Raw genomic sequence first — 22,168 nt, 5'->3', positions numbered from 1 at the left:
TCGCCTAGAGTCGTGTCGCCTGCCACCATCCAGTCGAACCGGCCGTATTACGACCCACCTACGCCTCCGTCGCCGCCGTCTCGCCCAGCTGCATCTACCCGCCGTTCACCGTCACCACGACGCCGCTCGCTGTCACCGATGCGGCCACGTTCGGTCCCACGCGACCAGGAAAACTAGTCGTCGCAGTCCACGAGGCAAGGGCTGCGACGCTATCGAACTGCGAAAGCCCTCAGCGAAGACCATCGAACGTGATAGACGTTTTTGTGGACGGTGTTCGCGCATCTGCCCTTATGGATACTGGAGCCGCCGTATCTGTTATGGATGCTAAACTAAGCCGCCTGCTACGAAAAGTGACGACGCCGCTTTCCGGGCTCTCCCTCCGTACAGCCAGCACCCAAAGTATTCACCCGACGGCGGTATGCACAGCCCGTGTCATCATTCAGGACGCTCTGTACGCCGTCGAATTCATCATAATTTCTTCATGCTCTCACGACGTGATCCTGGGATGGGATTTTCTCGCCCGCCACGACGCCGTCATTCATTGCGCACCAGCCAAATTAGAGCTCTCACCATTCTCACATTTGACGCTGGCAGACAGTTCATCGGCTGCGACCAAGGTATTCGTCAAAGACGACATCACAGTTCCTGCGAATTCGTCAACGGCTGTGTCAGTCTATTGCACCGGTCTCTGCGACGCCGTTGCACTTCTTTCTCCATGTGACCGCGTTTTTACTAGGAAAGGCTTGCTGGTGCCATTTGCGACCGTGGAAATCACTCAGGGCGACACGGATATTTTTGTGACCAACCCATCCCCGTTCATGGTTACGTTGGTGCGAGGGGAATGTCTCGGCAGAGCGGAACCCCTCGAAGACGCACAACTTATGGACGCACCGGGTGACACGCACTGCACCAGCTCCTGTACGCTCAGTGCTGTTTCCACATCTGATTCGTCATCCGCTGATGTATTTCGTTCCTCGATTGCTGACAACCTTACGTCGGTCGAGCGTTCCCAGCTTCTATGCCTGTTGGAAGAATTTCGTTCTTCGTTCGATGTCGCGCAAACTCCTCTCGGCCGCACGTGTGCTGTCACCCATTGCATCGACACTGGCGCTCAACCACCACTGCGGCAACGTCCATATCGCGTGTCTCCAGCAGAGCGTCGTGTAATTAACGAGCAAGTCGACGACATGCTTCGACGCGACGTTATTCGACCCTCAAACAGTCCGTGGGCGTCTCCTGTCGTTCTTGTTGCGAAGAAGGACGGCTTTGTGCGGTTCTGTGTGGACTACCGACGACTAAATAAGATCACACGTAAGGACGTTTATCCCCTACCTCGAATAGACGACGCCATTGACAGCCTGCAAGGAGCAGAATTCTTTTCATCGCTTGATTTGCGCTCAGGGTACTGGCAAGTCCCCATGGCTGATGACGCTCGACCGAAGACAGCCTTTGTCAGGCCGGATGGCTTGTACGAATTCAACGTCATGCCGTTTGAGCTGTGAATGCGCCCGCGACCTTTGAGCGCATGATGGATACCGTTCTGCGCAACTTGAAATGGCACATGTGCCTGTGTTACCTCGACGACGTGGTAGTTTTCGCCCCGGACTTCTCCACGCATCTTCAACGCCTACGGGATGTGTTGACGCGTTTGAGCGACGCCGGGCTACAACTGAATCTAAAGAAGTGCCGATTTGCAGCACGGCAGCTGACAATACTGGGCTACGTCGTGTGCAAGGACGGAATTCTCCCCGATCCAGCCAAGCTTCGGGCCGTGTCAGAGTTCCCCAAACCTACGTCGGTCAAAGAACTGCGCAGTTTCGTAGGACTATGCTCCTACTTTCGGCGCTTGATCCGCAACTTCGCGACTATTATATCGCCGCTGACGAAGCTCCTTGGCAGCAACGGGCCCCTCAATTCGTGGTCGTCAGAGTGCGATGACGCTTTCGCAAAGCTCCGTAGTTTGTTGACGTCTCCTCCGATACTACGCCACTACGACCCTACGGCCCCTACAGAAGTACACACGGACGCCAGCGGTGTGGCCTCGGCGCTGTCCTTGCGCAGCGCAAACCTGGGTTCCCGGAATACGCAGTGGCATATGCAAGTCGTACGCTTACTAAAGCTGAGACCAACTATACCGTTACGGAGAAAGAATGCCTGGCAATCATTTGGGCCCTTACGAAGTTCCGACCTTATTTGTATGGTCGCCCATTTGATGTCGTCACCGACCATCATGCACTATGCTGATTGTCGTCCTTGAAGGATCCCTCAGGCCGTCTCGCCCGGCGGGCACTTCGCCTGCAAGACTACGACATCCGTGCGCTGTACCGCAACGGACGCCAGCATGCTGACGCCGACGCCCTGTCCCGCTCTCCCTTGCCTGACGACAATGCCCACAGCTCAGTGTCTCACATAGCTGTATCATCAATCGACGTTCACACCATCGCTACCGAACAGCGCAAGGATCAATGGATTGCCTCACTGATAGACTTGCTGACCGATCCATCGGCCACACCATCCTCTCGCGCATTGCGTCGTCAAGCCCACCATTTCGCCGTTCGCGACGACCTCCTCCACCGACGCAATTACGACGGCGACGGTCGCCAGTGGCTACTAGTAATACCCCGCAGTCTGCGTTCTCACATATGCGAGTCGTTCCACTCTGATCCGCAGTGTGCACATTCTGGGGTATCGAAAACCTACCACCGCATTCGCCAACGGTACCTTTGGCGAGGAATGTACCGCTACGTGCAGAAGGCCGTGTCTTCTTGTCGGAAGTCGTCGAAGCCATTCTCAAAGAGTGCAACGTTGTTCACCGCAAAACTACTGCTTACCATCCGCAGACGAATGTCCTCACCGAACGCTTTAACCGCACGCTCGGCGACATGCTCTCGATGTACGTCGCCGCCGAACACACAAATTGGGATGCCATTCTGCCCTTCGTTACGTACGCCTACAATACCGCCCCTCAGAGCACTACTGGTTTCTCACCCTTTTTCTTATTGTATGGCAGGCACCCGTCGCACACAATCGACACAATTCTTCCCTACAAGCCGGATCCATCTGATCGTGCGCCTATTTCTGACACAGCCAGGCTTGCTGAAGAGTGTCGCGAGCTTGCAAAGGCCTTTACAACGCACGAACAAGAGCGGCAGAAGAGCCTTCGCGGTGGCACCACCACTTCTGAGTCAACGTTCCTCCCCGGAGCGCTCGTATGGCTCTCGGTCCCTACCACTGCAACCGGCCTCTCTTCAAAACTACTGCTGAAATACGAAGGCCCCTACCGTATCGTCGAACGCACATCCCCGGTCAACTACCTGATCGAAACCATAGAACCATCTTCGGACATGCGCCGTCGAGGGCGCGACATTGTCAACGTGGAGCGCCTGAAGCCCTACCACGACCCCCTCATAGTGACAAGTTCCTAGGTCGCCAGGCGGCTCCCTTTTCGTACCCGGGGTAATTGTAGCGAAGCGATCGAACTTGGCAATGGGTCGTCCTCTCGAACACCTCCTAGTGGGTCGCCCTCTTCGGCTCTTTTAGAGGAGAACGCAACTCGCGCTGAGAGTCGGCCCCGCCTTGACTGTCGCTGTTGAGTATCGTCGCCGCTAATAAACCTCTTTATAGTATCGCTTACCCAGATGTCCCATTTCGTATTGCTAAAGTAAGCCTCCACTAGCTTTAGTGCCACTAATGCTTTTGCTTTGTCCGAGTAGGCGGTTAAAGGGGTCATGAACCACTTTTCCAAGTAATTTAATGACCTTAGTATCAGAGTTTACTGCCTCCCGAATCGATTGCCGCAAAAATTTCTCAAATCCGTGAAGAATCAGCGGAGTTACGGGGGTTTGGCGCACGCTCCCAGCGCTTTCTCTCTTTTCTCGTGCCGAGGAGCGCACTCGAAGCTAGACAGGGAGGGATGACACGGGGGAAAGAAATTACGTCAGTGCGCGTCATGAAACGCGATCGCTCTCCCGCTGTGATTCGCTTGCGCGAGTGCGGCTACCGTGTACTGAGGAGTGCGGCGCCGGCAAGTGGCGGCACCCCGCGGCAAGAAGCGCATCTGATCCGAACGCCGCTCTCGATTTACGTCGGCTATCGGCCAATAAGCATGCTATGTCTCTTGCGACGTAAACTGCCAGACGCCCCGCCCACCGACGAGAGTGAGAACCGGCCTCTGTTTGAAAAGAGGGCGCCTGGGGAAACGGCAACTTCGCGCTCCGCTTGTGGCCTTTACGCGGCGCGCACGACTGTAGTATTTGGCAGAGCAGTTCATAGCCGTGCCAGCTTTCCGCAGGATGTGTTTTTTCAACCAGCCCAAGGGGTGCTTCATGACCCCTTTAATGGAAAGTTCCGACCAACAAATACAGGTGCCACAGCGCGTAAGCAAATGTGAGCTAATCTTGAACTTGAGCCAAAGCTCGTGCTTCCCGTTGACGGAGCAGCCAGTCTGGCCGATATATTTACATACCTTGTGGCATGTAAGTGGAATTTCATGGGCCTCGCAAACTATGAAGGGTACCTGCGCGATTTAACGAAACACTTTCTGTCGGGTACTTTAGTGTGCTCTGAACAATATGTACAAGGTTTCCTTCACGTTAAAAAATTACTCTTCTTTAACATCTTCGTGACTGGTAGCTGTCACACGATGTATATATAGAACTCAGGTCTCCATCGGAAGTAGGCTAATGAGGAGCAAGACAGCCAGGCTCCTAACTACAAGGTATTCAACCGTCACGGTATATGAACAGCGGCTGCGTAAAGTGTAAAAGAAAGCTTCGGATGCAGAAGGGGAAAACGCAGTAGTAACAAGATGTGGAAACCAGCTGTGGAAATGAAGAAAAACCAAAGGATAAAATGAGGAGGCAGAATGTGTATAGGTTAATTCAAAAGGTTATGTGCAATCTTTCAAAGCCATAACAATGTACCTCTTTTTTTACAGCATCAAACATTCCCACAAGGACTGTTTATGGGTAACGTGAGCAGACTACTGTGCACGTGTTGCTAACGCGTGGTTATTGTTTATGAAGAGGTTAATAAAGGATGTTGTTATCTTGCTCGATGATTCTTTTTCGAAATGAAAGACAGGGGAAACGTGAACTCAACTGGGGAAATCGGGGAGCGTGCGTTTTAACGCCCAAAATTAAAGCTCGAAGCCTGGGAGAGAGAGAATAAATGTTTATTGAAGAGAGACTTTAATGAAGGTGGGAGGGCCCCTTTTTTCAGGAACCGTCTAGCCAGCACCGGAGCGCCCGCTATTACCGGGCAATGAAAACCCGGTGCTCAGAAGCTGGACTTCATTAGCGTGAACACCCATGAAAGAGCACCAATGTTCTTGCATTTCAGTCGCATAAGATTGTGGCTGGTGTGACAAGCAATTTAACGTGCGACTTACTCTTTCGCAGCAGAACGCTATGGCCACTGAACCACTGCGGCGAATAAGTCAAAGTTGAACGAATACCGAACTTTTAGCAGATACAAAAGGGCTGGAAAAATGTATTGTACACAGTAAGCAAAAGTTATCCGGAATTGAGGCTTTTGCGGCTCATGCCCTCGGAAAAATTCCTCGCTTTTAACTTTACTATGTCATGTTTAAGTAAAAGAAAGGCGGTACGTGACATAGTTTATTCACCACCCCTGAAGAACGTAGTAAAAGGATGTCACACTCCAATTTTACTACGTAAAGAGTTTTGTGTCATTCAGCGGCTTTTGTCCGCGGCGCTTTTGTCCCAGTGCCACTCCTAATTCCAGTGAAGGTACGCGAACACCACAGATGTTTTGGGCAGTGAAGCTGTTTAGCTATCGGTAACTTGTGCTCCGTCGTCAAAAACTCTGCAGGTGAGTATGCGCCACAGCAATTGGGCAAGCCCCATTACCGAATACAGCAGGTGCGAGCGTTAGACGTAAACTCTCCTCAGCGAAGTGACGCACATGAAGCACGTGAAAGATAAAAATAAAGAGAGAAAAAGAAAGAGAAAGGAAAGAAGCGATGTATAGAAAGAGAAAGCGAAACATAGAGCGAAATAAAGGGAATAAAGAGAAAAAGATAGCAAGACAGAGAACGACATAGAGAGAGATAGAGAGAGACCACGACTCGTTATCTTGTTTGCCAATAGATGACGCTAGAAGCGGACGTGGTTTCTTTAGCTCTCGGTTGATGGCGCTGTAGGCAGCCGCCGCATAGTGTCCCTAGCCGTTTAATTAAATGGATATATACCAAAACTGCTGTGACGACGCATTTCTGTATGACGAGCGTAAATGACAGGTGGTAACATGAAAATCATGACTTGCATATAGACCGGATGGATGGATGGATGCTATGAGCGTCCCCTTTATAACGGGGCGGTGACATGTCTGCCACCAGGCTCGAAGGAGAAAAAAAACAGAAAGAAAAAAAAACTTCTTTGTTTCATGTTGTCCTAATGCCTTATCTACATTGATTAAATCTATGTTATTATACCAAAAAATATAAATTCACGGTCCACCTCTCTGCCTCTTAAGGCAGAATGACCTTTTTTTTTCCCTAGTTATTTATTTTTGTACTTTATCTCTACTTTTCTGCCACCAATACTCTAACCGTCTCTTACTTATTTCTATCGCGGGCGTGTTCAGCTTTCCATTGTTGTCCTCAAACCCAAGGCTTCATGTAGACTCCGTGCCCACACGTATACCTGGGTGAATATCGCCACATTCAATCAGTACATGTTCCATCGTTTCCTTAGTTCCCCCGCAGCATATACATTGCTGTTCTTCGTTACTGAATCTCGCTTTATAACTACGCGTTCTAAGGCAGCCCGACCTTGCTTCAAACAGTAAAGCGCTTCCCCTTGAATTATCATGAAACATTTCCCTCCTTATTTCGTTTTTTCCTTTTCGGTAGTTACTCAGAGCCGGCTTCTTTTCCATCGCTGTCATCCAATAAGTCCTCTCCGCCTCTCTGACCTTCCGCTTAATGCTCCTTGTTGCCATATCGCCCGCACTGCCAGCCGTATATTAGTATACCATTTTCGAAAAGCACCCTTTTCGAAAATGGGCGCCCCTAGCGCCGCGCACGCAAACTACAGTCTGCCGCCATTGTGAGGGCACCACAGCAGACGACGCAGGCTTCGGCAACGTGCCAGTGCATGACATTTCAGCACCGCCGAATCGTGAACTGTCATCAACGTTTTTCGTAGAGACGGCGTGCTGCAATGGCGCAGACGTGCCAAGGTAAATGTAAATGGTAGCGAAGCTTCCATAGAAGCCCATACGTTCACAAAATGGCTGCTCGTCAGCTGCTCATGGGGCTTAGCGCCATCTGTGTGAGGAGGGAACACTTCCGGCAGAACAAAAAATAAAGCGGATGTGACGCAGTACCTGGTAAAAAAGTGACGTCATTTTGTTGGCACTAGCGCGAAATGTGACATCAAAATATTTTTCTTAGGCCCCTGATCGCTAAGGACTCGCGCTACGGCGAGCCGGCAAGCCCTTGGCGAATGCACTTGAAGCCAACGCTAGCTAAACTAATATCGACCCGTGACTAAACAGCGGTGTTTAAGTGTACCGTCGTGCAATTCGCCTTGGTTTTACCAGGAAACTTTATTCTTTGAGCTTTTATTCTGCGTTTGTGTCATCTTCCACAGCGTGAATAAAGTAGGAAGCAGCGTACCTCTCATGTTTGCAGCGTTGCTTATTTGCTTCGCACTTGCGCAGGGGACTTAAAGACCGCATTGCATGTGTGCTTCAGTTCTAGCGAGAAGAAATGATGCCTGGTCACGCCAAAATAATGATATTTCAGTTTTATTCAATGATCACAATAACGCAATTTAACACACCCTACACAATGAGCAACAAATGTCATAATAAGTACAAAAAGTGCGTACACTACATGCACTATGTTTTGACTTTTGTTCCGATAAATTAACCTTACGTGTAACGTATCAACACATGCGAATTGTAGTGATTGTAGCGCGACAGATAACTTAGTGATCTGCTCACCAATAACAGGAAATATAGTAGGCACCGCGTGTTGACGAAGGAAACCGGGCAGCAGGAATACTGATCTATGGAAATCCAGCAAGCACACTACTCCGAACCGTTGCCCCGGTGTCTTATCTAGAAGAGAGGGCTCGCCAGGCGTACGCGTGTTGCTATTGCATCCTTCGAACACCACATCGTTTCCGCGAGTACCGAGGAAAGCGTTCAGCGTGAAATGTTAGCCGCCTCGTGCCGTTGTCCGTTGAACACCGTAGCCAACACGTTCATCTACGATGAAACGCACCTGGCAACTTCGCGCACACCAAAATCAAATTCTCAGCGCAATAATTCACAGAACGCATGCAAGTGCGAAACACCAGAACATCTGAGGGGGCGTGTCGCCGCAGACGAACTTACGAGCGCGCCTTTCCATGCACCGCAAGGGCTGCACTGAATGATAATGACGTGCGCCTCTCTTCAGGGGGCGCTAAGAAAAAGGTTTTTCGTAAGGATTAAACACTGTCGTACATTCTTGGCACATTGCGCCTACATAATGTTGTTCAGGAAATAAATGTAATTTGTAAAACATAAAGATTGCTTTACGTTTGAATAAAACTTGGTTTTTCGCTATTAGTGTTTGTTCCCTCCAAACATAGTCGCGCTTCAATCGCAGCACCCATAACTCCCCTTGCTGGTGTCGTTGGCAATAGGTTCTGAACCGTTTTTCGCCCGAAGCTTCGCGACCTATTTGAATCGACCTTGGACGTGCTGCGTTCCCATGTGCCACCATCGAGGATATCGCGACGAGAACAGCGATAAGGTACGCGATAAAACGTGAACAAACGCACGTGCTCTATCTCCGTACGTGATTTCAAACGGACGTGCGGAAGGGCGCCGTTTTGTAAACGCGCTACTGAAACGGATGTGCTTATTTCACAGCGCCATGTGTAGCCTTGCTTTTACGAATGAATAGTCTTCTCCCGAGTGCCTGCATGCGGTGAATTGCGATAGATTGTTTGTGCAGAAATACTGCGAGGGTTCGTAAGGCCAGCCAGAAAAATAAAAATGAAGTTGCGTACCGTTCATTTAGTAGCGACAGTACTCGCATATCGTAAGCCACGTGTCAACATTTTTTAGTACATACAAACAGGGGCGTAGGCAGAAATTTTTTTCTGGGGGGGGGGGGGGTACCACCTTGATCTGAAGTGGGGGCCGGGCAGGCAGATCTGGTCGAGTGTCATTTTGTGCTGTGTGTGCCATGGCAAAAAAAGAAATCTCGGAGGGGGGGGCACGGGCCTGGTTTGCCCCCCTCCTCCTGGCAACGCCACTGCATACAAATATACAAAAATAGTTGCGTGTTGTGGCTTGCGCCAGACAGGATTTTCATCGGTCGCGGTCGCATAGTTCCGTGACCGTGACGTCCTTCCTTTCCTTCGGTGAGAAGCTTGTAGTTTGTAGCTTCGGCGAGCCTTTTTTTTTTTCCCGGTCCGGGCGCGCACGCGAGTTGGCTGTGGTCACGGTCCCGCAACCGCGGCAGTCGAGCCAAACTGCTCGTCGAACCCGTTGGAGGGTACAAAATGTTGCTCATTGTGTAGCGGAAGCACCTCAGAAAGTCCAACGGAGAGTACTAAGAGCTCGTTCAAGCACGCAAACGGTGAGATTTCAGCGGATGACACGGAGAACTAGCCGCCAACACAAACATCACAGCACTCACGCATTTGACGGCTCGCTTTCCATGCCCTCACGATGGCGCTGGCTATCCCATGCTCATTTGCGAAGCGAAACTGACGAAAAGCCCACCGTCAGGTGGCGTATTTATGAAAAGGGTGTATTATGTACGGCATGACTTACTAGCCACACTCATTACGTACTCGCGGCCGGTTCGTTAGCTTGATATATACCAAAATTTGTATTGTGTCACGTGACTGTATGACGAACGTAAATGACAGGTGGTAACATGAAACTAATGATATATATGTCAAGTATGGCATAATTTACATGTCACGCTCACGGTGGGCTCCCGGCCGGTTCGCTAGCTTGATATACTCCAAAATTGGTGTTGCTTCAGGTGACTGTATGACGAACATGAATGGCATGTGATAATATGAAAATCATGAAATGCATTTAATGTACACCATGATTTACATGCCACGCTAATGGTGCGTTCGCGGCCGGTTCGCTAGGTTGATATACACCAAAATTGGCATTGTGCGACATGACTATATGACCAGCATAACTGACGGAGATGGTAAGATGAAAATCATGACATAAGTGACAGGTGGTAAGATGAAAGTAATGACAGGCATGTTATTAATTTCACGTTACCACCTGTCACTTACGTTCGTCATACAGTCACCCCACGCAATACCAATTTTGGTGTATATTGCCACGCGCGCTTCTTTTGCTATGTTTTTGTAACTGGTCCGTTGCACGTGTGATCGCTGTCTTACGCGGGCCGCGCCAAAATGTCTGGGAGCATTCCAGATTGTAGTAGATAATTTTGTCAAGATTGTGCACATGACGCGTATAGTCAAGATTATTCCAGAGCTTGCGCCACCACCAGTGATAAGGCTGGAAAGAGCTATGTATGATGTATAAAAGACGGCGCGTCCCAGCCATGACCAGTTTATCCACGGCCGACGCTCCGTTCGCCGCTATCAGTGTACAGTGTTTATTGCTTTAGTTTGACTTTCCGTTTCCCGGTCACAAGTTCGGCCAAATAAAGAGTTTCATTTTCGACACGCCGACTGCTGCCTTTGTCGACGTCACGGCTCCGTGACATCTGGTGGAGGTGCTGGGTACGTTCATGTTCTGGACGCACCCGCCAAGCCGTGAAGACAGCCCCGTTCGTGAAGAAGACACCGACACCGTCTGGGACAGTCGAGCAAGCCGGAGACTGAAAGGACTACACCCCTCAATTTGGACTCCCACCGGACAAGCCAAGAGCCACGCCGACGAAGACAACGGGCATGATGACAACCGCAGTGTCCCCTGCAGCTGTCGTGATGCAGCCGCGCAAAGAGCCTCCGACCTTCCATGCATCGCCAAGCGATGACCCCGAAACCTGGCTGGAGACGTTCGAAAGGGTCTCAGTATTTAACAACTGGAACACCGAGGACAAACTGCGCCACGTGAACTTTTACCTGGAAGACGCGGCAAGGAATTGGTTCGAGAATCGGGAATCCACTCTTCGAACCTGGGACAACTTTCGCAGCGCTTTCTTGGAAACGTTCACAAGCGTCGTCCGAATGGATAGGGCCGCAGCCTTGCTGGAGACACGGATGCGACTCCCGAATGAAAGTGCAACCATCTTTGCGGAGCAAATGACCCGACTGTTCCGCCACGCTGACCCTGCCATGACCGAGGAGAAGGTCCGTTTGCTCATGCGAGGAGTAAAGCAAGAGCTCTTCACCGGGCTGATGCGGAGCCCCCCATCGACAGTTCAAGCAACGACCATCGAGAAGTACGTTGGAAATGCGAACCCGCCAGTACAATTGCCGATCGATTGAAGACAGCCCAGCTGTTTATGGCCTCGGCTCCGACGACCTGCGCGAAACGATCCGAGCGATCGTGCGGGAGGAACTGCGCAAGCTGTTACCCTCCCCACAGCCTCAAGTGGATTCGATCGCAGACGTCGTTTGATCAGAAATCCAGCAGTCGCTAGGCAACCTTCAACCGCCACTGCCTCAGCCGCAAGCCATGAGCTACGCTGCTGCAGCCTGACTCAACGACCCCCCCCCCCCCACCCTCCTTGCCCAAGCCAAGGCGCCGCGCCGCCGCAGCCGTTCCGCCGCCACCGTCATACCGCCCGCCAGCCGGCCAGCGATACACGCCGAGGAAGACGACGTTTGGCGCGCCCCCGACCATCGCCCACTCTGCTACCATTGCGGAGAAGCTGGCCACACCTACCGCCGCTGCCAGTACCGACAGTCGGACTGCGTGGGTTCGCCATTGACACGCCGCGTCCACAGCGGGGTGAACGACCACGCGACATCGCCGACTACCTCGCATGAGTGCAGTGGACACGCTGAATAACCTCCCCGTTCGCCGTCGCCAGGCCGCTACGTCTCTCCGCAAAGCTGACCATATAGTGGCCATACTCGGGGCCGGTCACTTAGCCCGTATCCGGAAAACTAAGGGCAGCAACCGATGGAGGTGCGGTTGCTGTACGATGAAATACCGAAGATCCTCCGCCGCCGGCGACGACGCCGCGACGAAATCTAAATTACACGCCGCATGCCAAACGGAGCCCTGATGTCGAAACTTCGCGGCCCGAAGAAGGCCTGACGACGCAAAGGGGAAGCAGCGGAACAAACCGACGTAGCCGTGACCCGATGCCACGACCTGACTGCAACGCGAGACGACGAACTAGCGACCTCGACGTTCTTATCGACGGCCACAGCGTAACAGCTCTTGTCGACACCGGAGGCGACTATTCTGTCATCAGTGGACCACTCACCACGAAGCTGATGAAAGTTAGGACAGCATGGCAAGGCCCCGAAATCCGGACAGCTGGACGTCATCTAGTAACGCCGGAGGGAATCTGCACAGCGAGACTCACCATTAACAACAGGATTTATCCCGCGAACTTCGTAGTCCTGCAGCGTTGCTCGAGAGGTGTCATCCTTGGTATGGACTTCTTAAGCCTTCATGGTGCAGTCATCGACCTGAGATCCAATTCGATAACACTATCCACAGAAAAAGCACTACTGCCGCACACTCCGCCAGGAAAGCACGCCTTGAATGTGCTGGAAGACCAGGTCATGATTCCCCCTCGCTCCAGCGTCATCATTTCCGTCAGAACTCACAAATCAGCAGACCTGCAAGCCGTCGTTGAAGGCGACCAGCGCCAGTTGATTAACCCCGAGATTTGCGTCGCCAGAGCAGTAGCCGAGTTGCGGGGAGAGAAAGCAACAGTGATGCTCAGAAATTTTAGCAACGAGTATAAGCACGTGAACAAAGGCATGACGGTCGCCTACATCGAGGAAATTCTGGAAGCCACCAATGCTTTCGCCCTCGCCAATTCTTCCGAGCCTTCCCCGGCGAACCAACCTCCTCAACCAGCGTTCGACGTCAATCCTAGCCTTCCGAAGCATAAGCAAGAACAGCTCAAAACCCTGATATCCTGCTCTTGCCATACAAAGACTTCTTTTCGTCGTCGTCAAGAATTCGGCAGACCCCAGTCGCAAAACATCGCATCATTACAGATGAAAGTACCAGACCGCTCCGTCAGAGCCCGTCCAGAGTTTCGACGCGAGAACGCGAGGCCGTAAAGAAACAAGTCGACAAAATGCTACGCGACGACATCATACAGACGTCCAAGAGTCCGTCACCGTCACCCATGGTGTTATTGAAAAAGAAGAATGGAACCCTACGCTTCTGCGTCGATTATCCTCGCCTGAATAAAACCACAAAGAAGGACGTGTATCCTCTCCCACGTATAGACGACGTCCTGGATCGACTCCACAGCGCGAAGTACTTTTCGTAGATGGATCTGAAGACCGGCTACTGGCAAATCGAAGTCAACGATAGAGACCGAGAGAAGACTGCCTTTATAACACCAGACGGCCTCTTCGAGTTCAAGGTCATGCCCTTCAGTCTTTGCTCGGCGCCTGCGACTTTCCAACGCGTTATGGATACAGTACTGGCAGGCTTGAAGTGGCAAACTTGCCTCGTGTACTTGGACGACGTCCTTGTGTTTGCCTCAACCTTCGACGAGCACCTCCGGTGCCTTCAGGCTGTACTTCAAGCAATCAAAACCTCTGGACTCACCCTGAAGCCAGAAAACTGCCGCTTCGAGTACGAGGAGCTCTTGTTCCTGGGCCACGTGATTAGAAAGTCTGGAACTCACCCGGACCCACAGAAAACAGGTGCCATCGCTGCCTAGGGATGGTCGATTAAAATTTTTAATCGATTAATCGTTAATCATTCGTCGATTTAGCCTTTGATCGATTAATTGCTTTCGATGTGATGTTTTAATCGATTAAAAGGCATTGTCTGTGTTTGATTGCGACCGAAGTCGTTCTATCAGACGCGTAAAGAACACATTTGCGCATTTGCGCCTTCGTGAAAATTCGCACTTACGTCCAATAGACACAGGAGGCCCGTCGTCTTTGGGTGATGTCATGGACTGAAGGATCTGTGGCCATGATCCATGGACGATTCGGCAGCAGGTTGTATATCTTCGAAGCATGCCTACTAGAGCGCACCGAAATCGGAGGCGTTTTCGGTGACCACACTGTTCGAAAAGACGCACCGGAAACATGCAGCGTGGCCGAGGAAATCCCGAGAAAGGTAAAAGAGAGACGAGGAGTAAATTAGACTCGTACGGACGGCATCTTTTCTCCGTTAGATATTGTGGAAGCCATCGTTAATACTATAATTGCGGACTGACGTGATCTCTTCCTTGAGCTCACCTATGCGAGATTGCACAGCAACATACTGGCCTCATACAGACCATCGGTACAGGCTTCCGCGAGAAATAGTGTGAGATGAGTTTGAGCCTCCCGGCTAGAATAAACGGCTGCTGCGCCAGTCTACTCCACAAGTTTCACCTCGTCGTTGCCTCAACTCGGCGCTAAGCGCACGTCTTCAGTTGTAGGTACAGCCGGAGCTGTAGTAATAACGATAATTGTTATTATCTGGTTTTTTACGCCCCAGTACCACGATATGACTGTGAGAGGCCGTAGTGGAGGCCTCCGGAAATTTCGACCGCCTGGGGTTCTTAAACGTGCACCCTAAATCAAGTACACGGGCCTCAAGCATTTTCGCTTGCACCGAAAAAGCGGCCGCCGCGGCCAGGATTCGATCCCGCCACCATCGGGTCAGCAGTCGAGTACCGTAACCAAGGCCACCGGGGAGCCCTATCTGTGAGCGTGCCAGTTACACTGCATAAACGAAAGAATGAGAATTTTAAGGGCTCGTTTTTCTTTGTTAAGTACAAAGAAAAAGTCACAGTTTCGCCGCAACGGCGAAGCAATGATTGCGATAGCAATAAATTGTAATGTAACGCGAAGAACGGAAAGCAACTCGAAATTGCCAGCGCATCGCTCGAGCCCAAAGGACGCACGAAAAGAACGCACACAGGACGAGCGCGAACTAATGCGTCACAGCTCGACACTTGAAGCGCACTTCTCAAACATAAAGCAGGAATGCACGAAACAAACGAACAGGTACACACAAGACGAGCGCGAACTAATTGTCACAGTTGTTACTTATTTCTGTTTGAACAGCGCGCTCCTTTCGCAAACGCGGCCGCTGCAGCGAGCGAAGCGAAGCACCCCACCGGCCGCCCCTTCTTTCCTTGAGATAAGCGCACGAAAGCGACGACGCCCTGTAGAGCGAACAGCAACGGCGTTCGCAGGGGAGGGGCGACGATCTTTAAAGCGCGCAACACGCGCGCACGTCGCGCCATCTATGTCGTCACTAAGAAAGCATGCTGAATTACATGGTGTATATAAATAGCTCGCCGTTAGCAGGCTGAGAGACGGTGCTGCCGTGGCCTGACGTCTAACGCGGCGGGCTGCAAAGCGAGAGGTCACCCATCGATTCCGCGCGTCGGAAAGAAATTCTTAATTACTTTTCTTTGTGGCCTTTCTATATATATACATACTTATACATATACGGTGAATGACGGCGACGGGGACGGACATTTTCCAGCCGAGACTGTCCATATAATTGCTATCGCAATAAAAAACATATATACCCTGTAAAGTGGATGGTGGGGATGACCGCCGCTTTAGCTCAGTTGGTAGAGTATAGGACGCGTTATTCGAAGGTCGCAGGTTCAGTTTCTGCCAGCGGCAAGGTATCTTTTCTTCCACATTACTTTTTTCACATTTACATCATAATTACTACAAATAACATTCCCTATACTTTCCTTGGCTTTCTTGTCTGTTAGTTCTCGTTAGAACATATTGTATTTCGCAACTGTCCTCCTCTCGCGTCACGGCAGAAGACGGGGGCCTCTATAGGACGTGAGAGTGCAAGCGTCAGCTGAAAGCTGCATTTCTGCAGCGTCTGTTAGAACCTTTTCGTAATGCCCGAGTGCGCTTCCTTGCGCTGCATAATCGGCTAACTAATGGCGGCACCTGTTGTGCTTCAAGTGGAGACGAGGGCGTAGTAGCACGCGCAGGGGTCTGTCTATTATGCGTGTCAAGAGAGCTGCTGAGTCTACATTTGCCACGTCATAGCGCAAGCAAACTGCGCTTATGTACGGGTCACTTCTTTCTGTCACCATTATCATACTTCATCACTGTTTTTGCCCCGTTGCGTTTTCCTCGGCGCTGTGTAGCAGGCCGGGGCGTACTAGCTCAACCACCCTGTCTGCCTTTTAATATATTGTCTCTCTTTCATTCATTGGTGAACAATAATCCTTTATTTGCTAAGGAGTAAAATATAAGGGCCATAGGAGCCTGTCAAGAAATAAACTGCGCATACTACAATGTGCCACTTCTTGGACCACTGTATAGTGCACTTAAACAAGAAAAAAAAACAAATAAAACCTTGGAGTTAAGTAATGTTAATAATATGTAGGGTTTTACGTCCTAAAACCACGATATGATTGTGAGGAACGTTGAAATGCAGGGCTCCGGAAATTTTGACCATCTGGTGTTCTTTAACGTTTACACAGGCAGCCACCAATTGGCCTCCATCGAAATGCGACCGCTGCGGCCGGGTTCGAACCTGCGGCCTTCGGGTCAGCAGCCGAGCGCCGTAACCACTGATCCACCATGGCGGACCTGAGAGCTGAATAAAATACTCCAAAAAGTTGCCAGTGACACTGCAGGCGAAGGAAATCGCTAGTTTATCAAAGGCAAGGAGAGCTGAGTTTGTGCGATAAAACACGATAAAACAGCACGGAGCAGAAAACGAATAAAGCAACTAGACGATGCGCTCGCACGACTGAAATATACAGAAAACGACAAACTTCACTGTTGAGCGTTGACGCACCGCCTTGCTGCTTTCATTCAGTAAAGCCATAGCGCTGAATAAAATGTAATCGATTAATCGAAGAGTTTTAATCGATTAATTCGGTTAATTCAAAGGCGGAAGTCAATGACGAATAATCGATTAACGGTGTTCCTTTAATCGATTGATCGTTCGTCGATTTTACCATCCATATCGCTGCCTTTCGGCCGCCCACCGACAAGCAGGTCGTGCGCCGATTTCTGGGCTTGTGCGTCTATTACAGGTGTTTCGTCAAAAGATTTTCAAGGATCACCGAGCCGCTAACGCATCTCACGAAAACCGACGTCGAATTCAAGTGGGGAATGGCACAAGTCGAAGCATTTCAAGAAATGAAACGACGCCTGCAGGCGCCGCCCATAATTGCCCACTTCGCCGAATACGCCGACACGGAAATCCACACCGACGCAAGCAGCGTAGGGCTTGGAGCCGTGCTAGTGCAGAGCACTGACGGACAAGAAATCGTTGTCAGTTATGCTAGCCGGTCGCTATCTAAGGCGGAAGCCAACTATTCCACAACAGAAAAGGAGTACCTTGCCATCATCTGGGCTCCATCGAAGTTCGGCCCCTATCTTTACGGCAGGGCTTTCAAACTTGTGATCGACCACCACGCTTGTGTCGGCTAGCTAACTTGAAGGACCCTTCAGGACGCCGCGCACCGTGGAGTCTGCGACTTCAGGAATTCGACATTACCATCGTTTACAAGTCCGGACGAAAGCACGCCACCACCGACTGCCTGTCCCATGCCCCCGTTGACCCACCGCCACAAGACGACCAGGATGGTGACTACTTTTTGGGAACCTTAAGTGCTGATGACTTCGCGGAACAACAGCGAGCCGACCCGGAACTCAAGGGTCTTCTGGAATACCTCGAGGGCAAGGCCACCGTTGTTCCAAAGGTATTCAAGCGAGGACTGGCGTCGTTTTTCTTGTGGAATGGCGTTCTAAAAAAAACTTCTCGCCACTCCGGTCCAACTATTTCCTCGTATTACCTTCAGCATTACGTCCAGAGGCTCTGGAAGCTTTACACGACGACCCGACGGCTGGACACCTCGGTATTTCCCGCACGCTCGCGAGAATGCACGAAAAGTACTACTGGCCTCGCCTCACTGCCGACGTCACCCGCTACATAAAGACTTGCCGAGAATGTCAGCGACAGAAGACACCGCCGACAGGCCAGTCGGACTTCTTCAGCCGATCAAGCCACCTCGCCGGCCGTTCAAGAAAATCGGGATGGACTTACTGGGTAACAAATGGATCGTCGTAGCTACCGATTACGTCACCCGCTACGCGGAGACAAGGGCCGTGCCCAAAGGAAGTGCCGCCGAGGTGGCCAAGTTCTTCGTTGAGAACATCGTCCTGCGTCATGGTGCCCCAGAGGTCGTCATTACTGACAGAGGTATGGCCTTTACTGCGGAGCTAACTCAGGCGATCTTAAGATACAGTCAGGCAAGTCACCGCCGGACCACCACCTACCACCCTCAGACCAATGGCCTCACAGAGCGTCTAAACAAGACCATCGCCGACATGCTGGCCATGTACGTCGACGTCGAGCACAAGACGTGGGATGCCATCATTCTGTACGTAACGTTCGCATACAACACTGCAGTACAAGAAACCACGCAGCAGTCGCCGTACAAGTTGGTCTACGGAAGGAGCCCGGCAACGACACTCGACGCAATGCTGCCAGCCATCACCAACGAAGAGAATCTCGACGTCGCCACTTATTTACAACATGCCGAAGAAGCTCGACAGCTCGCCCTCCTGCGTATCAGGAACCAGCAGAATATCGACAGCCGTCCTAATATTCGATGACGCCACACGGAATACCAGCCCTGTGACCGTGTTTGGGTCTGGACGCCGATACGCCGACGTGGACTCAGTGAAAAACTTCTTCGGCGATACTTCGGGCCATACAAGGTGCTTCGACGTCTCGGCGCTCTAGACTACGAGGTCATCCCGGACGGCATTACGAACTCTCAGAGACGCCGCGCACGACGTGAAATCATCCATGTCGTGCGCCTTAAGCCGTTTTTACGCATTAGCGAACCTGTGGACTCTACTTTCTTGCTTTGTTATTCTAATTTATTTGTATAGGCACTTGTTTTCCCCCCTTCTATGTTCTGTCACAAGCATCGGGATGATGCTTTTTCAGAGGGGGGCAATGCCACGCGCGCTTTTTTGCTATGTTTTTGTAACTGGTCCGTTGCACGTGTGATCGCTGTCATGCGCGGGCCGCGCCAGAATGTCTGGGAACATTCCAGATTGTAGTAAATCAGTTTGTCAAGATTGCGCACATGACGCGAATAGTCAAGATTATTCTGGAGCTTGCGCAACCACCAGTGATAAGGCTGGAAAGTTCAATGCATGATGTATAAAAGACAGCGCGTCCCAGCCATGATCAGTTTATCGACGACCGACGCTCTGTTCGCTGCTATCAGTGTACAGTGTTTATTGCTGCAGTTTGGCTTTCCGTTTCCCGGCCACAAGTTCGGCCAAATAAAGAGTTTCATTTTCGACACTCCGACTGCTGCCTTCGTCGACGTCCCTACCCCGTGACATTATCAAGCTAGCGAACCGGCAGCGAGCGCACCATGAGCGTGGCGTGTAAATCGTGCCGTACATGACATGCATGTCATTATTTTCATGTTGTTATCACCTGTCATTCACGTTCGTTATACAGTCACGCGACACGATACAAATTTTGGTGTATACCAAGTCAGCGAACCGGCCACGAGGCCACTATGAGCGTGGCATGTAAATCATGCTGTAGTACATGACATGCAAGTGACGATTTTAATGTTACCACCTGTCCTTTACGTTCGCCATACAGAAATGTCTCGTCATAGCAATTTTGGTGCACATCCATTTAATTAAACGGCCGCGAGCGCCCCGAGACCATGCCATGTAAATCATGTTGTACATGACATGCATATCATAGTTTCCACGTTAGGACCAGTCACTTATGTACATCATACTCTTGTCACGAAATCACAAATGTGGTGCTTCTCAACTTCACAAAAATTGTAATTTATGGCGTAGTGGGTACCATTCTAGTGTACTTCTATTGTAGCCGCAAGAGAGCTTACAACGAGCTCTAGAAACGCCGCTCTTCCAGCTTTCGCTGTGACTGTGCTGCGATTTTGGCGCAGGCCTGGCGTTTTTTTATAGTCATGTTATGCCATATCAATTTATGTATACATCCAATTATCGAAACCGGCAGGAGAGCATCTATCTATCTATCTATCTATCTATCTATCTATCTATCTATCTATCTATCTATCTATCTATCTATCTATCTATCTATCTATCTATCTATATATAGATAGATAGATAGATAGATAGATAGATAGATAGATAGATAGATAGATAGATAGATAGATAGATAGATAGATAGATAGATAGATAGATAGATGCTCTCCTGCCGGTTTCGATAATTGGATGTATACATAAATTGATAAGGCATAACATGACTGTATAACATGACTGTATCTATCTATAGATAGATAGATAGATAGATAGATAGATAGATAGATAGATAGATAGATAGATAGATAGATAGATAGATAGATAGATAGATAGATAGATAGATAGATAGATAGATAGATAGATGCTCTCCTGCCGGTTTCGAAAATTAATGTATACATAAATTGATATGGCATAACATGACTATATAACATGACTGTATCTATCTATAGATAGATAGATAGATAGATAGATAGATAGATAGATAGATAGATAGATAGATAGATAGATAGATAGATAGATAGATAGATAGATAGATACGTTCAAGGAGGCAGAAGTTTGCTAAGAAATGCTTCGCATTTAATAAACGCCGACAGCCGAGCGCGTAAATGCCGCGCAGTTCGCATTTCTTTATCGCTTTACTACGCGTGTGTGCGCGTGTAGGCAAGTGAAAACTGCCGCTATTACTTTCCTAATCAATTAGAGAACAACAGTATGCTTCATTTGGGGCTGCAAAAACTCACGCAATGCGGAAAACATGCGTTAGTCCGCGTAAAATCAACACCGCGCGCTGCAGCTTCAGCCCCTCAGGACCAAATATGGCGGCGGGTCGGACGGCCGCGGTACTTTTCCCGTTCCAGTGACTTTACCGCCGCAGAGCTCGGGCCACGCGCTCGCGTGTTCCCTTTCATAAAGGACAACAGTGTGCTTTTTGCCACATGACAATGGCAGTATCATAGACCACTCCCGCCTGGCATTCGACGTTCTTTAGGGGTTAACGGTACTGGCTGGTGCTTTCCGGAGGCAAGGATTTGTCATTATGCATAGCCTAGACACGCACACAGCAGCCCTGTGTATGTGTGGGTCTCTCTCTTGTCCGTCATCGTCTTCGCGCCTTTTACCTGAGTTTGAGGCCTGGGGAGGGGGTGCTTCTTAAACTGCCACATAATGTGGTCTAGGTGAGGTCTGCTGACAGACTAAAACTTACAGACTGAACTATGGTACATTCCGAAGTAAATTTTATGGCGTAAGGCAGAGGAGAGAAAAATGAGAGTTTGTAGTTTACGCCATAGAACCTCGCGCCTGCGTGAGAACCGACACATTAAAGGTAGGAGGGTTTGACGCAGGGGCGTAGCCAAGGGGGGGAAGGGGTTCAACCCCCCCCCCCCGAAATTTTTCAGTTTTGCTTGCGTATATATACACGCACACATACAAACGCACGCACGAACATAGATAAAGCATGGTTGAACCCCCCCCCCCTGAAAAAAATTTCTGGCTACGCCCCTGGTTTGACGACCTAGGCGTCAATGTCCGTAAATGCCGCGATATATAAGCAAACGAATTAGCAATTGTTGCCGCGTGCCACATCCGCCTCCTCCGAAGGCGAGGCTCGGATGGACACTGCCGTCGCAACACTGCCAGTGGAGTCAACAAGTGATATGGTAAATTTCTGTCCACGCAGATGCTCTGCGGCAATACAATCAACCACATCTTTGCAGTTAAAGAATTTTTTCTGAAGGGCTTTAGCTCGTTGTTGCCTTCAATGCTCGCGATGAACGGGATGCATATTTTTAGAGAGAGGAGGGATCCGCCTACCAGTGTGGGTGTTCGATAAGCGTTGGTACTGAGGTGTCAGGTAGGTTTCTGCGAGCTCAGTATCAAGGTGCCTGTAGCCAAACGTCTCTCACTAGAGGTTGTACTTGGCACTCCAAGGGCAAACTGCTCCAGCTTGCGTATCAGTGAATTAACGTTATCTTCCGCTGGCCTAGTTAAGGTGGAGATAAGGG

Source organism: Rhipicephalus sanguineus, chromosome 1, assembly GCF_013339695.2.
Source record: "Rhipicephalus sanguineus isolate Rsan-2018 chromosome 1, BIME_Rsan_1.4, whole genome shotgun sequence".
Lineage (NCBI taxonomy): Eukaryota > Metazoa > Arthropoda > Arachnida > Ixodida > Ixodidae > Rhipicephalus > Rhipicephalus sanguineus.
Note: the sequence above shows the minus strand (reverse complement) of the source record.